The sequence below is a fragment of the Phascolarctos cinereus genome, unplaced genomic scaffold (genome assembly GCF_003287225.1).
Source record: "Phascolarctos cinereus isolate Bilbo 61053 unplaced genomic scaffold, phaCin_HiC Scaffold_4;HRSCAF=312, whole genome shotgun sequence".
NCBI lineage: Eukaryota > Metazoa > Chordata > Mammalia > Diprotodontia > Phascolarctidae > Phascolarctos > Phascolarctos cinereus.
Window position 1 is genome coordinate 664,788,733 of NW_027555847.1, and position 16,288 is coordinate 664,805,020.

Genomic DNA, 16,288 nt, shown 5'->3' on the forward strand with positions numbered 1-16,288 from the left:
CTGAGTGATGAGGCTGAAAGTTAAATTTCAAAGGGTTGAGGAGTGGTAGAAAAGAAGGTAGAGACAATTAGTGGAGACGACTTCTATGAATTTGGTTGTGAAAAGGACAGATATAGTAGGCTCTAGTAAGGTTGTCTTTATTTTTATTTTTTTTACTTTTTAAAATTAATTTATTTTGATTTATCAACAATCACTTCCATAAGCTTTAAATTTTTCTCCCCCTCCCTCCCCAAGACAGCGTGCAATCTGATATAGGTTATACATATACATTCCTATTAAACATATTTTCACATTAGTGATGTTGTAAGGAAGGATTAGAACCAATAGAAAGAACCACAAGAAAGAAGAAACAAAACAAAACAGAAGAAAAAAATAGCAAATAGTATGCTTTGATCTGCATTCAAACTCCATAGTTCTTTCTTTGGATGTGGATAGCATTTTCCATCATGAGACCTTTGGAGATGTCTTAGATTAAGGTTGTTGTTGTTGTTGTTGTTGTTGTTGTTTTTAAAGGATGTTGACATGGTTGTGTTTGTAGTTGGGTAATAGTAGCTACCACTAGAGAGATATTGAATATTAAAGATAGAAAAAGTATCCAATCTGTTGGAGAAGATGGGAGGGTATGGGATCAACATGGAATGGGCAGCCTTTCAAGGAAGGGGGTTCCCCCTGAATGGAAGTCTTTAAGCAGAGGCTGGATAACACTTGATGGGCAGATTGTAGAGGGAATTCTTGTTCATTTATGAGTTGGACCGAGTGGTCTCTGAGGTACCTTCTGGCCCTGTGATTTTGTGGCATTGACATTCCCCTCTCTGTTTCTTCATTCTTCCTTCTGAAAAATGAACAGGTTGAATTAAATGGGGACTTTAAAAGCCATGGTTTGAGCCCAGCTCGAAATCCTATAATTCTTTGGAAATTGATGTTATTTCTTATTCTTCCTCAGAGTTCTTGCCTTCATTCACCGTAGTGGTGCTAGACTTGTAGTTTACAAGACTGAGATCATCCCTCACCTCCTCCAGCCACCAGCCCCATCATGTCCAGCTTGGGTAGATGTGGAATAGGGTCCACGCTGTAAGGTAGGCTGTGTTTTGTTGTCTTTTTCATAAATCAGAACAACAAAATCACTAGTCTTCCATACAGCATTTGACCAGTATTACCTCAGATCAACCAGGTACAGAAGAAAGAATTTGGGATTTGAGGCTCAGCAGCAACCTGGGTTCAAATTCTGGCTTTGACACTCCTTAGCTATGTGAACTTTTCAAGCCATTTCTCTCTGAGCCTCCATTTTCCCATCTATAAAATGGTGATGATGCCTGTACTACCTATATACAGAGTCATTGAAAGGAAAGCATTCTGTAAACCTTAAGAGTTCTAGTGAAGTGGAAGCTATTATTATAGTCTGTTTCCCACCAGCCTTGCTTAGGTGATGCTAGTTACAGCACTAATTCTTCAGTTAAATTCTCTTTGGCCATCACTTCTAACTCCCCTTCCCCGCTTTGGTGATATTACATCGTCAGTACATTCCTAGACATTCCTAGCTCTCAGTTTCTGCTTAGTTCCTTAGCTGGCTAGGAACCAAACTGATGTCCTTGTTTTCCATCCCTGGCCACTGCTTCCAAGTTGTCTTCATCATTCTCATGCTGGAGATTTAGAAATATGATTGATTATTAATATCGAGCGCCTGATGAAATATTCCGTTTAACAGTTTTTGGCTCTTTAGCCAACCAATCTCTTTTCCTTACATACCTCTGTACAGTAAGCCTATGCTTATGACTAGCCCTGTGAGAAGGCCCCAGTGGCGCTCTTTTGTTAACAGGTCTCTTCACTACACCTGGTCTCTCCACTGTTTCAGTTTCAGTTATAGCCTTTTTCAGGAGGGTGACCTAAAGAGAATCACTTACCTTCTCTTGAGCTTTGTTTTTTTCATCTATAAGTGAAGATAATAATACCATGTGGATTGCCTACATCATAAGGAATGCTATGAGGGGAGGGCTTTATGGCATAGTGGAGAGAGCCTTGGGCTTAAGGTCAGGAAGGACTTGGATTTGAGTTCCATATAATTATAAGCAAATTACTTAACCCTTTTGAGCCTCAGCTTTCCCATCTATAAAATCTGGCTAATAATACCTTTAGTATCCACCACACAGAATTGTTTTGAGAATCAAAGGAGATATTTTATATAAAGCTCTTTGTAAACCTTAAAGCAGCTATATGAATATTGGCTATTATTGTGCTATCTTAAAGTACCATAGAAATAAATTATCATAATAATTATCATTATTATTGGTGACTTTTGTCCCTTGATCATCTTTCTTCCTTAGGTTGAGTGTCTGAGAAAGAATAGGGCAAGAAAAGAGCATCAATAAAAGTTTTTTTAAAAAAACAGAATAGGGAACCATTAATAGCATTGCAGAATGTGAGAGTTAGAAGGGCCCTTAGAAATCATTGAGTCTAGCTCTCATTTCATAGAGTAGAAAATTGATACTTAGAGAGAGGAAAGAACCAATACTTACTCAGGGTCACAAAGCCAGTCAATGATGAAAAGAGAGGTATAAGGTTCTATTTTGAAATTGTGATTTATCTAAATGGGATCTTAATTCAGTCATCATGTCCATTCCTGGAAGGAAAAAAAAAGCATTTTTTTCCCTTTCCACTTTCCAACCCCCCCTCTCCTCACCATGTGCTATAAAAGCAACTACTTCTAATATCTGCATTCAGAAGCACCAGATGGACAAACAGACAGTAGCCAGCTTTCTAAAAGGCTGAGATGGGGAAATTAGGAGCCTTGAGGGCTGTTCTGCAATAAGCTGCACACGCTTAGACAACCCCATTAGCTCATCACCTGGTCTAGGGGAGCATTATCAACTGGATCAAACAATGGCATCTGGACAATGCCAGCCCCTGTTCTCACCTCTAGGTCAAGTGTTCTTATCAACATCTCTCTCTCCATCTGGCCAAAACTCTAGTACAACAGGCAAATAAAAAGTCATTAGAAAGGTAGTCTGGAGAGGAAGGAAAACCAGTAGCTGGATTTCTCTCTTTTACTTTGAGTTTTTGTGACATTAAGGGAAAAGTGTCAAACTTGCCTAACTCAGTTTTCCATGCAATATTACCTCATTAAAAGAAAAAAAAACAAATTCTAATATAGGGTCAATGAATATTAAGGCTGGAAGCAGTCTTAGAACAAAGAACACAGAAGGAATGCTAGGAAGGCCCTAGGACATGGAAAATGAGAGGTGGGAGGGCTTAGAACATATAATATGAGAGCTGACCTTAGTGCTCATTCTGGTTAATTCTTTCAGTGTTCAGGTGGGCAAGCTGATACACACACACAAGTGATTTTCCTAAGGTCATAGACTGAGATCAATGAGAAAGCCAGAACTAAACTCTAGTTCTTACCTGCTAGTTCAAGACCCTTTCTACTACACTGGATTTATTCATTGAATAAAGTATTATATTCCTTGCTCTTCATTTTAAAAGTAGAATGAATTCTATTTTATATCTGGTATAAGTCCAATTTCAGTGAAATGTTCGTTTTCATACCCTAAGGCAAATGGGAGCCATATTCATTCTTTATCACTTTTTCAAGATGATTTCCCTCCCAAACATTTGGGTTGCAAGATATCTTTGGAACTTTCAAGTTTTGTCCCTTTGCTACAGGTGATCAGTCTCCCTGACTGCACTCTTCACCGTAGGATTTGTTATTAAACAAACCTATATTGTTTCTGGCCCAGCTCTGTATCTCCAGCTCTCTCTGAATAGCTGTGTGATTGCCACTCCAATGGCCTGACAGTCTAGATTGCCTGAGCTGAGGTAATCAATGAAATTTGTCTTGAGTTGGTTGGCGTGATAGAGAGAAACAATGCTGGAGGGTCATTCCTTAGAAATGCTAGTGAAAAAGGACCACAGTGATTAAGATGAGTGGAAGTAATATTCACCAAGGCTTGTTAAGGAAGAAGTTTGGTGAGAAAGGGAGGAAAGATTAAGGAATAGAAGAATGGAGATCCGTGGGAAGAGAGAAGATTTTTTAGAGGTGATTGAAATGAATACTGTTAAGTTTCCCTGGTTGATGGGATTCCAGTGTGTTCCCTGAAAGATTATAGCTCAGATTGGAAGTGGGAGAGAAAAAAATAGACAGTCTACAGAAAGGAAACAAACACTCTGCTACCTGGTTTCTATGGTAACTCTGCAAACATGAGTATGCATTCAATTGAGTGATCTTTGTCATAGAGAGAGAAGGGAGGGAGATAGAGAGACAAATAGGAAGAGAGAGGGAGAGAGACAGGAAAGAAAAAAGTAGACAAAGACAGATGGACAGAGAGAGGAAGGGGAAAGACAAATTGATAGAAAAGAGATAGGAGAGGGACACTAACAGAGAGAGGAAGGAGTGAGAAGCAGACAGGAGAGACAGAGACAGAAAAGAATGGCAGAAGAGAAAGGGAAATAGGAGAGGAGACAGAATAGAGTAGAATAGAATAGAGACAGACAGAAAAAGGGAACTAGAAGACTTTCTCTTCCTCTGAGAGGCATTACTGTAAAAGCATTGAAAGCCATCACTTGAAATATTGGCTGTGGGGTCACTGTGAAATTTGAAGGTCCCCTTACCAGGCTAATTTAGTCTTCATGTTCATCTTTAAGTGTCTGCTTATACAAAAGCAGCAAGAGCAGCTAGGTGGTGCAGTGGAAAGAGCTCCGGCCTTGGAGTCAGGAGGACCTGAGTTCAAATGTGACCTCAGACGCTTGACACTAGCTGTGTGACCCTGGGCAAGTCACTTAACCCCAACTGCCTCACCAAAAAGCCAAAACCAACACAAAAGCAGCAGAAGATTCAGCCAATGTAGCTCTCACAACACTAGAAGGTATGAAGCTAGAGGGCAGAACATTCATCATTATTTCTTGGGTTACTGCTTTTTAAACAAAGCCTCCCTTTCAGAAGGTCCCAAGAACAGCTTAGAAGGAGACATAAGCCCCATGTGCTGGCTAGTGAATACCCACTCACTCAGCAAATATTGATCATGTCTCCAGAACACTCAGTCACTTACTTTAAAGGGCTCACTGTTTAGAAATGAGAGATAACACAAGTGCAAAGATGCATGAGATGCAGAGGAATAGAGTGTAAATGATGATGATGATAACTGGCATTTAATTAGAGCTTCAAAGTCTGCAAAGTGCTTTACATATTGTCTTATTTGATAATTAGTAATTGGGCAATACCTTTCCCATTTGGCTGATGAGAAAAATGAGGTTCAAAGACTTTCTTATTGTCCCACAGCTAGGAGGTGCCAGAGTTAGCATTTAAAGTATGGTTTTCCTGTCTCCGAGGTTTAGTGGTTCTCTCCAGTATTCTCTACTGCCAGACTGGAGGGTCAAAAGATTTGGATTCAGATCCCAGCTTTAACACATTATACTTTGACATGGGTGACCCTGGAAAAGTGACTTCATTTTTCTGATCCTGTTTCCCCATTAGTAAAACTAGAAAAAGATTGCTTTCCCATCCCATCTCCCAGGCTCATTTTGAGGAATAGAGAGGGGGAAAGAATGAATAGTGGGAGAGAGGACAAGATAGAGGCCTTTGCTTATTTCCCCTAACAACAGGGAAGATGCTTTGGGAGCTCAGAATTAAGAGGACTCTTAGAAGCTACAGAAAGCAATATCCTCCTCTCCCATGTGCAAGACAAAAAGGAGGTAGAGTATCCATTAATAATCATCTTGAGGTTCTCTAAATGTGGATGGCACAGAAAAAAAATCAATATGGAAAATGGAAAGAGTACCCAACTAGGATCCTGGGTTCCAGTCCTGGGCTCTGCCACTTTCTTAGGCAAGTCACTATACATCTCTGGGTCTCAATTTCTCCGTATGTAAGATGGAGAGGAGAGGTAGCTATTGTTTAGTGCAGGGTTTCTATACCTTTTTTTGTGTCCTGGATCCCTTTGGCAGTCTGGTAAAGACTGGTCTTTCAGAATCATGTTTTTAAATGCATAAAATAAATGCACAGGATTACACTGAAATATAGCAAGAAAACTTTTAAGAAGACAAGTTCATGAACCCGAGGTTAGGAACTACAGGCATAGTAGAAAGAACAATAGATTTGGAATCAGACGACCCTGGGCCTGGGTGCTGGCCTCCAGTCAATTGCTGTCTCTGAGCCTCAATTTCTTCATCTATAAAATGAAGGTAATACTTTCACTCCCTGCCTCACAGGAGTGTTGTAAGGAAAGGGCTTTGCAAATGATTGTCATTAATAACAACAGCAATAACAATAATCTCTGCCTTGTCTACATCTTAACATTGACGTGAAGGTGAAATGAGGCTAACCAGTGTCTCAGATGTATAGTCTGGGTACCTCTAAGGTCCTATAATTCATCACAGACCTGAATGTAGAGTGGGTTTGGAGGGAGATGCTTTATAAATGCTGGTAAAAACTCCTGCTGATTTTAAGAAAGGCTGAAATGAGATTTCTTTGGAGTCAGAGGACTTATATTCAAGCCTTGCCCCTGCTGCTTGCTTCCTCGTGTGACCTTACACAAATCTTTGAACCTATTTCCTTATCTGTAAAATGGGAGAGGGGGGGAGAGGAGAGACTAGATGACCTAAGGCCTCTTCTAGCTTTAAATCCTATGATTATAGAACATTTTCTCATTTAACCATGAAGCCACTACCCATCCCCTCCCCAGAGCTATCCCTGGTTCCAGTCAATTGGTTGGGGAGGGGAGATAAGTAAGGGGAAGATGTTATTCCAGCCAGCTGGGGAGAGAGAAGCACAGAAGCTGATATGTATACACTCAGCTCATAAGCTCACTGTTCTCCCTAAGTTGAATTTTCATGGTTTGTTATTTTTTTCTACTGCCAGTCCTCCTGAGGGTCTGCCTGTCTCCTCTTTCACTTCCTCTAGCTGACATCCTTGGCAAAAGAGGCATGGGACAATCAGGGATCTCCTTGGGCTCACAGATTAGTGGTGAGTGGTGCTGCTTCTAAGGAGCTGGAAATACCTGGTTGGGATGGGATTCAGTAAAGAAGATGAGATCTGGTGGACAGACTGGTTTGGAGCTCTGAGTTTGCTATCTTCACCTCCTTCCTGCTCTGCTATGTCCAGGTACACTGTGTTCTCCACGTACACTCTTGTATTCTGTGGCACCCAAGGTACGCTTTGATTTTTCCTGGGTACAGGTGCATAAAGCATCTCTGTATGCCTCTGTCTCCCTCTGTTTTCCAAGGCCCCTCTCCTTTAGAGTGCATAGTTTGGCAGATTGGGCACTGAACCTAGAGCTAGCGAGACCTGGATTCAAATGTCACCTGAGACTTTGGTAACACTGGAAAAATCACTTACGCTCTATCTCAGTTTCCTAATCTATCATATTAAATTTGGTGACCTCTGAGTCCCCTTCCAGATCTAAATCTGTGATCTTTTGATCATTGAACCCTCACACTTGTGAGACTGGAGGAGCCTGGACTCAGGGCTGAGGCAGGAGAAAGGGAAGTATGGGGCATCCTCAGAGGCTCAACTCTTATCTTCAGCCCTGTCTGGGTACTAGGGACGAGAGAGCCATTTGCTCTTTTCCTTCACCCCCCCTCCCCAAGCAAGTGGGAGCATGGGATCCTGGGAAGTTCCTACCTCATTCCAGTCCCTGGAATTCACAAACTGGAAGACCCTTTTTCCTCTTCAACCTCTCCCTATGGTTGGATGGCTTCTCTTAGAACCTTCATTTAAGGAGGGCACCCAGGCTAGTCCTGTCTCGTTCCTTTCCAGGTTGTACTTGGGACTTTCTCTGTCATGCCTCCACAGTGGGTACCTTTATGTCCCCCAAATACCTTTTTGTTTCCTTTTATGTACTGTCTTTCCTCACTATAATGTAAGCTTCTTGAGGGCAGAGACTGTCTTTCTGTTAGTATTTGTATTCACAGTGCTTACCAGAGTATCTAGCACTTAGTAAGCACTTAATAAATGCTAGTTGATTTATTGATTAATTCTAACCACCTGCTAGGGCTTCTGTCTCAAGTCTCTACCTCTTCAGACCTGTGTGATTCAGATCTTGTAAGAGTCATTAGAACTGAGTACCTGGATGCAGGTGCTGCTCACGTCTCCCTTGGTGTGATCTTTAGCATTGGTCCTTGTCCCATGGTTTTTGTGGTGCATGGTCTGGAGGAGGGGGGAAGAAGAGTCAGGGGCAAGTTCAACTTTGTTCTAGCCTTCTCATTGTTGGATGGAGAGAAGGGGGTTATAGGAGTATGGACTTTCCTAGTTCTGGGTACAGAAAACTGGAAGGACAGCAGGCCCTCTCCCAAGAAACAGAACTGAGATGTAGAGAAAGGGTTCATTGCCCAATGAAAACCAAACACGAGGTGTGGAGTTAGGTGGTGATACTACTTCTGGGTGGACAGTCAGGGGCTCTGTCTGTAGTGCATTTTTGTTCCATTAAATGAGAACTGCTCCCCCTGCTGACTCCTTACCTCCATTTTAATAGGTTGAAGAAATCAGAGGACTCTTGGAGATGGGTAGTGGGAAAGGGGAGAAAGGAGAACCTGGAGACATCTCTTATCCTCTCACTTTCCCGGCCTAGTTGCTAAGCTTAGGGATCATCTAGTCTAAACTCATTTTATGTAGGAGGAACTGAGGTCTAGAAAGACAGAGTTAGTAGAAAACAAGATCAAGATAGAACCTGGGTCCTTTGTTTCAAATTCGTTGTTCTTTTCATTGCATTATCATATAAGGAAACCGAGCTCTGGGGTTTCTTCTGCCTTGTGTCCCCAAGGCTATCCGAAGTTCAGTCCCCCAGATTGTCGGGTAAGATGTACTTGCACTAACCCTGGCTGTCGCAGGGGGGCGCCAAGCGCGTAGATTGACCAAACCAAAAAAAAAAAAAAAGGCGAAACCTAGTTGGGCTTACCTGGTGGGCACTGCGGTCTCCCTTGCTTCTGTTAACTGAAGGTCAGCTAGCTCTCTGCTGCAACCTGCAGTGGGCACGCCAGTTAGATTAGACGGTTCCTGCTTGGCAGGCTTAGTTGTTCAAACAATCGGGCTCTGTTCTGGCTCTCCATAGAAACATGCCTTTGGCATTGACAGAGGGGGTGAGGGATGAGGGACTCAGTATCTATGAAGGTCCCCCGCATACACGTTTAGCCCATACTGGCACTTAGGCTCGGCAGCCTCTTGGTTCCTACAGACTCAAACAGCACCGTATCCCGCTATCTAAGTCTTGAATTTAGCAAGAGTTTGCTCTGATCTCTGACTAGTAGGAGAGTGGGGGGGTGATTGTTAACTTTTTTGGGTCCACTTATATAAGATGGGGATAACGACTAGTATTCCTGTCCCTCTCCACCTCCCTCTGGCTTAACGCAACCTAACAGGAGATCGTAGCATCCTAGTGAGTTCTACTAGAAAAGCTATACTTGTCCTAGGTGCCGAAACACTCTTTCCCCAGCCCCGCACCGCCGCTCCCTTCGTCCCGCCCCGCCTACCCAGTGGGTGGGGCTGAGCATGGCTAAAGAGCTGGGCTCCCGCAGCCCTAAAGGACTGAGAACTGTCCGGAAACCCGGTTCTGAAGCGCTCTGCTGGTTTCAGCTGTGAGCTGCTTTACAGGGTTCTTGCTGAAGAATCTGGCTTTAAGGCAGATCACTTTGAAGGCGGGGAGCTCTCCGACCGCCAGTGCTGAAGTTCTCTGCTTTTCTGAGAGCACCCGTGTGTGTACAGTCCACTGCCCTTTTCCTGGAGAGCCCGGCACAGCTCAGAGCAGCTTTCTGAGCTTGGAATTGTTCGGACCCCAGTACTGAAGCCTCACCCCAGCCCCCTCCACTCCGAGGCTCTATTTCTCACCGCCCAATATTCTCCTCTCCCCTCCCCCGCATCCTGTTTGAAATGGACCGGCAGGACCCCGTTGGCATTGTTTTAGAGTCAAGTCAAGCCCATTCCTTCCTCTTAATGGGCGGGACCCTTAACCGCAGACTGCTCACCTCGAGTTTCTTCTCACTTCCTAGCCTCCATACCCCAGCGCCGAGCCCGTCCCGGGGGCTATGTTGGAGTGTGTTACACAGTAGTAGCAGGTGCTTCGCCTCTCCTAAGGACTCCCAGCAGGCACTCTCCCAGGTCGCCTTGTCTCAAGTACCTGTCAACGTCCTAGATCCTCCCTTGTTGTCTTGGCACCCCCACCCCCATGGTCTCTTCAATCCTTCACCACCCGTCTCTCTTTTTACTCTCTTTCCTGCACCCCCACCCTTGCCTCCCATCCCCGAGTACACATACGCTCATCTTCAAAGCTTCGCCAGCAGATCCAGGTGTAGAAAGCATCCAGGTCTCTGGCTCAGCTCTTTTATAGCCCTTGGGTAAGGGAGGAGGGAGGAGGAAGGGTGGAGTCCCTGGGAGGGAATTATCGATTTGGCCAATCGGACCCTCTCTCGGAGCTCAACTTCTCAGATTACATCATAGAAAGTAGCTTCATTTTCAGAATAGAAGAAAGCTACTGGCTGAACATTGAGGAAGCAAGGAGGGTGGGGGAAGGGTGGTCTGTACTTCGCCAGGGGGCGCAAGGGTTAGGGGGCGCTTGGTTTGGTCCCTGAATGTCCCATTCTTTCAACCCTTTCCTTCGGTGGCTAGGGCGTGCCTAGCGCAGGCGCAAGCAGTCACCTTTGTCTCCCGGTGCTCCCCTTCACTTTCCCCTGCTCACCCTCGCTCTAGCTGTCAGCTGGCTTGGGAATCCGGAGAAGCGCGGAAAGCAAAGCCCTACTGGGCATCTGCCTACTCTCCACCGGTCCTATGAAGATCACAGGATTTAGACCTGGTAGAGATGGCACTCTGGTGGCTTCCTCCTAGGGGACCTTGTCTTTTTTCAACCTGGAAGTAGGGATACCGTGAACTAGTAGGAAAGCTCCAGCCCTTCTCCTCTACTCCCATATACTTTAATGAAGTTCTCTGCTACTAACTCTGTAACCTTGCATAAGCCCATTCTTCTTCTAGGACTCAATCTCCTCATCTGTAAAATGAAGAGGTTAAATTCAATCTCTAAGGTCCTTTTTATTTTGACACTAATTGTGTGATTCTGGGTAAGTCACTTCCCTTCTCTAACCTCAGTGTCTTTATCTGAAAATATTGGTAATAGTCCTTGCCCTACCGACCTCACAAAATTGTACAGAGGAAAGTGCTTTGTAAACCTGAAATTGCTATAAAAATGTGAATTGTTCCCCTCGTGGGCTCAGGATTTCATCATTCTTTCCTTTCTCATTCCCACATAGCCAATCCGTTGCCAAGACGTGTCCTTTCTACCCCTGCAACATCTCTCTCATTGGTCCCTCCACTCCTTTTATTCCTATAGCAACTGCTCTGCTAAAGGCTGTCATTTCTTTTCACCTAGATTATTGTAATATCCTCCTGACCAATCTTCCTGCCTCTAGTTTTCGAAGCTCTCTAATGTATGCTTTACACTGTGGCACAAAGTGATCTTAGCATCATAGATACTCAGAGATGGAAAGGACATCTTGCTTGACCTATACATGAATAAGAATTCCATTACAATATGTCCATTATCCAGCTTTTGCTTGAAAATCTTGTAAAGATCTTTTATTACTGTACCCTGGTAGCTCACACTACTTTGGAATAGCTCTAAGTATTAGAAGGTTCTTTCTGACATCAAGCCTAAAGCTCCCTCACTGCAATTTCCATCCTTTGTTCTGATCCCTTTAAGGTTAAGCAGAACAAGTCCAGTCATTCCTTCACTTAATGGCCCTTCAAACACTCAAAGAATCTATGTTCTCTAAATCTTCTGTTCTCTGGTCCCTTCAGCCAGTCTTTATATGGCATCGTCTTGAGACCCTTCACAACCCTGGAGACCTTCCTTTCAGATACTCTAAGTCTTATCAATGTTCTTCCTGAAATGTGGTACCCAGAGCTGAACACAGTACTTGAGGTGTGGTCTGTCTAGGTCCCTTCACTGAAATGGTGATAATGAGTTGATCTATTTCCTAGAATTTAGAACTAGAAGAGATCTTATATTAAAAACTGGTCATGCACCCTCATTTTTACAGATGAAGAAACTAAGACCCAGAGAGATTAAATGAGGTGTTTATGGTCACATACACTAACCTACATAGCTTTCTAGTTTGGTTCCAACCCAATAATAAGAGAATACCTAAGTTATCTTTGAGAGTTTAAATCACCAGAATGGAATGAACTATATGTCAGGGTACTGAAAGCACTGGTGGATGTGATTACTGAGCCACTGACAGTAAGTTTTGAAAGACTGTGGAAAATAAGAGAAGGGCCACAGGATTGGAGAAGGGCAAATATTCTAGTTTTTAAAAAAGTGAAGATAATGGAATTTGTAAACAATAGACCAATGAACTTGACTTAGATTCCTAGCAAAATTCAAAACATTTTTAATGAAAGTTATGGTTTATGAAAAATCTTATCTCAACTGAGTACTCATTGGGTCATATCAATCCTTTTTATCCTTCCCTGGTTGTAACATGGTCACATTTCTCACAATGTCTGTTCCAAACCTTATCTTCTACCTCAAGTCATCTGTGTCGAAAGTGTCCAACACAGGGCCTCCAACATTTCTGAGTGAGACCCAAATCAGATTAAAATGTAATTGGGAAATATTTGACAAAATAAATAAAAATAGAATAGAGCAAAGATATAGAAAATATGTAGTTTTCTAAGTTCTTTCTCTGGTGGTGGATAGCATGTTTCATCAAGACTCCCGTGGGAATGTCATAGATCGTTGTATTGCTGAGAATAGCCGAGTCATTCACAGTTCTTCATTGTTTAATATTGCTATTACTGAGTACAATGTTCTCCTGGTTCTGCTCACTTCACTTTGCATCCATTCTTGTAAGTCTTTCCAGGTTTTCTGAAACCATCCTGCTTGTCATTTCTCACAGCACAATAATATTCCATCACGATCACATACCACATCTTGTTCAACCTTCTCCAAGAGATGGGCATTCCCTCAATGTCCAATACTTAGCCACCACAATAAGAGCTGCAATAAATATTTTTGTATAAATAGATCCTCCTTCCCCTTTTAAAAATCTCTTTGGGATATAGACCAAGCAGTGGCATTGCTGGATCAAAGAATATGCACAGTTTTATAGCCCTTTGGGCATAGTTCCAAATTGCTCTCCAGAATGGTTGGATCAGTTTTTTCCCCACATCCCTTCCAACATTTATCATTTTCCTTTTTTTGTCATATAAGCAAATCTGATAGGTGTAAGGTGGTGCCTCAAAGTTGTCTTAATTTGCATTTTTCTAATCAATAGTGATTTAGAACATTTTTTCATATGACTATAGATAGCTTTGATTTCTTTGTCTGAAAACTGCGTGTTCATATCCTTTGACCACTTATCAATTGGGGAATGACTTGTACTTTTATAAAAATTACTCAGTTCTCTGCATATTTGAGGAATGAGGTCTTTATCAGAGATACTCATTGCAAAATTTTCTCCCAGTTTTCTGATCTCCTAATTTTGGTTGCATTGATTTTGTTTGTGCAAAATCTTTTTAATTTTATGTAATCAAAATTATCTATTTTATATTTCATAACGGTCTTTATATCTTGTTCTTCCTTCATCCACAGACCTGACAAATAAATTATTCCATGCTCTCCTAATTTGTTTATTATATCACCCTTTATGTCTAAATCATGTTCCTAATTTGACCTTATTTTGATAGAAGGTGTGGGATGTTGGTCTATACCTAGTTTCTGTCATACTGTTTTCCAGTTTTCCCAGCAGTTTTTGTCAAATAGTGACTTTTTGTTCCAAAAGCTTGGATCTTTAAGTTTATCAAGTACTAGATTACTATGATAATTTACTATAATGTATTGTGCACCTAATCTATTCCACTGATCCACCCCTCTATTTCTTAGCCAGTACCAAATTGTTTTGGTAATTACTACTTTATAATACAGTTTGAGATCTTGGTATAGTTAACCACCTTCCTTCACATTTCTTTCATTGATTCCTTTGATATCCTTGACCTTCTGTTCTTCCAGATGAATTTTGTTATTATTTTTTCTAGCTCTATAAAATAATTTTTGGTAGTTTGCTTATGTATTAATTTAGGTAGAATTGTCATTTTTATTATTTGCCTCAGCCTATGCAATTAATATTTTTTCCTATTATTTAGATCTGACTTTATTTGTGTGAAAAGTTTTATAATTATGTTCATATAGTTTCTGGGTTTGTCTTGTCAGGTAGACTCCCTTTCCCTTCTTTCAAGGCTCAACTCAGATACTACCTCTTTCATGAAGCCTTCCTTGATACCCTCCTACCCCAGCTACAAGTCAAACCAGTCAAAATTCATTTGTTAAGAATTTACTATATGCCAGGCCCTGTGCTAATTGCCAGGGATGCAAAGAAAGGCCAAATACTGTTCCTGCTCTCAGAGATGAGGAAAACAAAAGAAATGTAAACATACATTCAAGATATATACAGAGTAGATGGAAGGCAATCTCAGAGGAAAGGCATTAGAAGCAGGGATGAGGAGGTGAGACTAGGAAAGGCATTTTGAAGGAGGTGACATTTAAGCGGAGTCTTGGAGGAATCCAAGGAAGGTAAGAGGTAGAGGTAAGAGGGAGAACATTCCAGGCATGGGGGACAGCTGGTGTAAAGATATGGAGGAGTGTGGTGTGCCAAGAGCATCCCTGCTCAGTTTTCTCTTTCCCTTTGCGTGGATCTCTCCTTGGCATTTGTCATATTCTCCTTTGTGTGTACTGGTGTTCTTGCTTTATTAAAATCTTTCTCTGATATCTCATCATAGCATGGAGGTGACACTATGTTCTTGAAGGTTATGCCTTGCATAAAGTAGGTGCCTGATAAAATGTTTGTTGACTTGAACTTATGGGATGACTCCTTTTTCTGCCTGATGTTTTTTTCCCCACAGAAAGATACAGGAGAGAAGAGTTATGGAAAAGGAATCAGGACACTTTGGTTCTACTACCAGTTCTTCCATTATCTTGCTGGTTACTTCCCTTCCCTCAGCATCATCATCCCTATCTGTCAGTTGGACTCTATAAATTCTCAGTGGATCAAAGGAAATGAATAATTTAATGGGTTTTCTCAAATAATTCCATTTTTTGCTTATCTCTACCTCAGCTACACAATAGACCCCTACAGAAACATGTCCCAGTAGTACTCTGAAGTCAGAAGGTCATAGAATTTAGATCTGGAAGAGGCCATTTAGTGGCCTTATTTTACAAAGGAAAAAATTGAGGTTGACAGGGGTGTGACTTGTCCAAAGTGATCACACTAAAATTAAGTAACCTGTGTGGGATTCACACCCAGCTCCTGAGACTGCAAATTCAGTGTCCTTCTACCGAATTAAGCTTTTTTAACCTCAGTCTTCTGTGTGGGCTTCTGCAAAGCCTATAAATAACTCACTTATGTAGCACTTTCCAGTTTACAAGGCCCTATACATTATTATCTCATTTGACCCTCAGTCCTATAAGGAATAAGGATTATTATTACTTCATTTTACATACTCAGAATCGGAGGTGAAGATGAGATAAGTGACTAGTTCAAGGTCAAACAGCTAATAAGTGGCAGAACCCAGATGTGAACCCAAATCTTCTACCTCTGAGTCCAAGTTTCTTTCCTTTAAGTATAAGCAATTTTCTTCTTTTTAAATTCCATTCTATTCCATTTAACAGCCATTCAGTTTTTTTTCCAGCCCCTCAGAGGGCAGGAGAAGATTTTAATGGGATGTGGTCACCAGATTAAGAAAAGTCACATGAAGTGCAAGAGCTGAAGAATCGAAGACAGGCAAAGGAATGGGTGCACTGATTGGCAGGGGCAACTACTAGGGAAGGATTCACCACCTCTAGCATGTACAGCAATGGACCCCCAGGTCAATAGCCATTCATTAAGCACTTACTGTGTTTAACGAACTGTGCATACACAAAGTAAAAAACAAAGCAAACAATGCCTACCTGGAATGAACTTATTTCCTACCTGGGAAGATGGAACATGACTAGAAGAAAGTAAATACAAAATAATTTCAAGAGGGAGAGAGTTATAATAATGGAAGGCTGAGGGGGTAAGGATCAGGAAAGGCTTGACGTGGCAGGGGGTACCTGAGCTGCACTTCCAAGGAGACTAGGGATTCTCTTCTGACAAAGGGGGAGAGACATCACCCTCTCCCCAAAATGACCTCAAGTCAGGGGACCACAAGTGAAGAGCTTTGTAAACTTTAAAACACTAGAAAAATGTGAGCTGTCATTACCAATACCACTACCACCACCACCACCACCACCAGTATTATTGTTACCATGATGGAAATTTCAAACTTTCAACTAAGAAA

At 42.0% G+C, this 16,288-nt stretch overlaps 2 long non-coding RNA genes across 5 annotated transcripts in view; one reads left to right on the forward strand and one right to left on the reverse strand.

Moving 5' to 3' along the window:
• Positions 1-16,288, forward strand: part of LOC144457086 (uncharacterized) — a 50,271-nt gene that overhangs the window by 21,831 nt on the left and 12,152 nt on the right. The window lies entirely within an intron of this gene.
• LOC110197382 (uncharacterized) lies at positions 122-10,313 on the reverse strand. Of its 4 annotated transcripts, none has more exons than XR_002321473.2 (6): positions 10,238-10,270; positions 9,949-10,100; positions 8,886-8,949; positions 8,057-8,137; positions 2,514-2,617; positions 122-832 (listed from the first exon to the last, which is right to left on the reverse strand). It is a non-coding gene; the product is annotated as an uncharacterized LOC110197382 (long non-coding RNA). The 4 variants fall into 4 exon arrangements; XR_002321474.2 differs by lacking the exon at positions 10,238-10,270 and adding an exon at positions 2,912-2,962 and having other exon boundaries at positions 9,949-10,223; XR_013486411.1 differs by lacking the exon at positions 9,949-10,100 and having other exon boundaries at positions 10,238-10,313.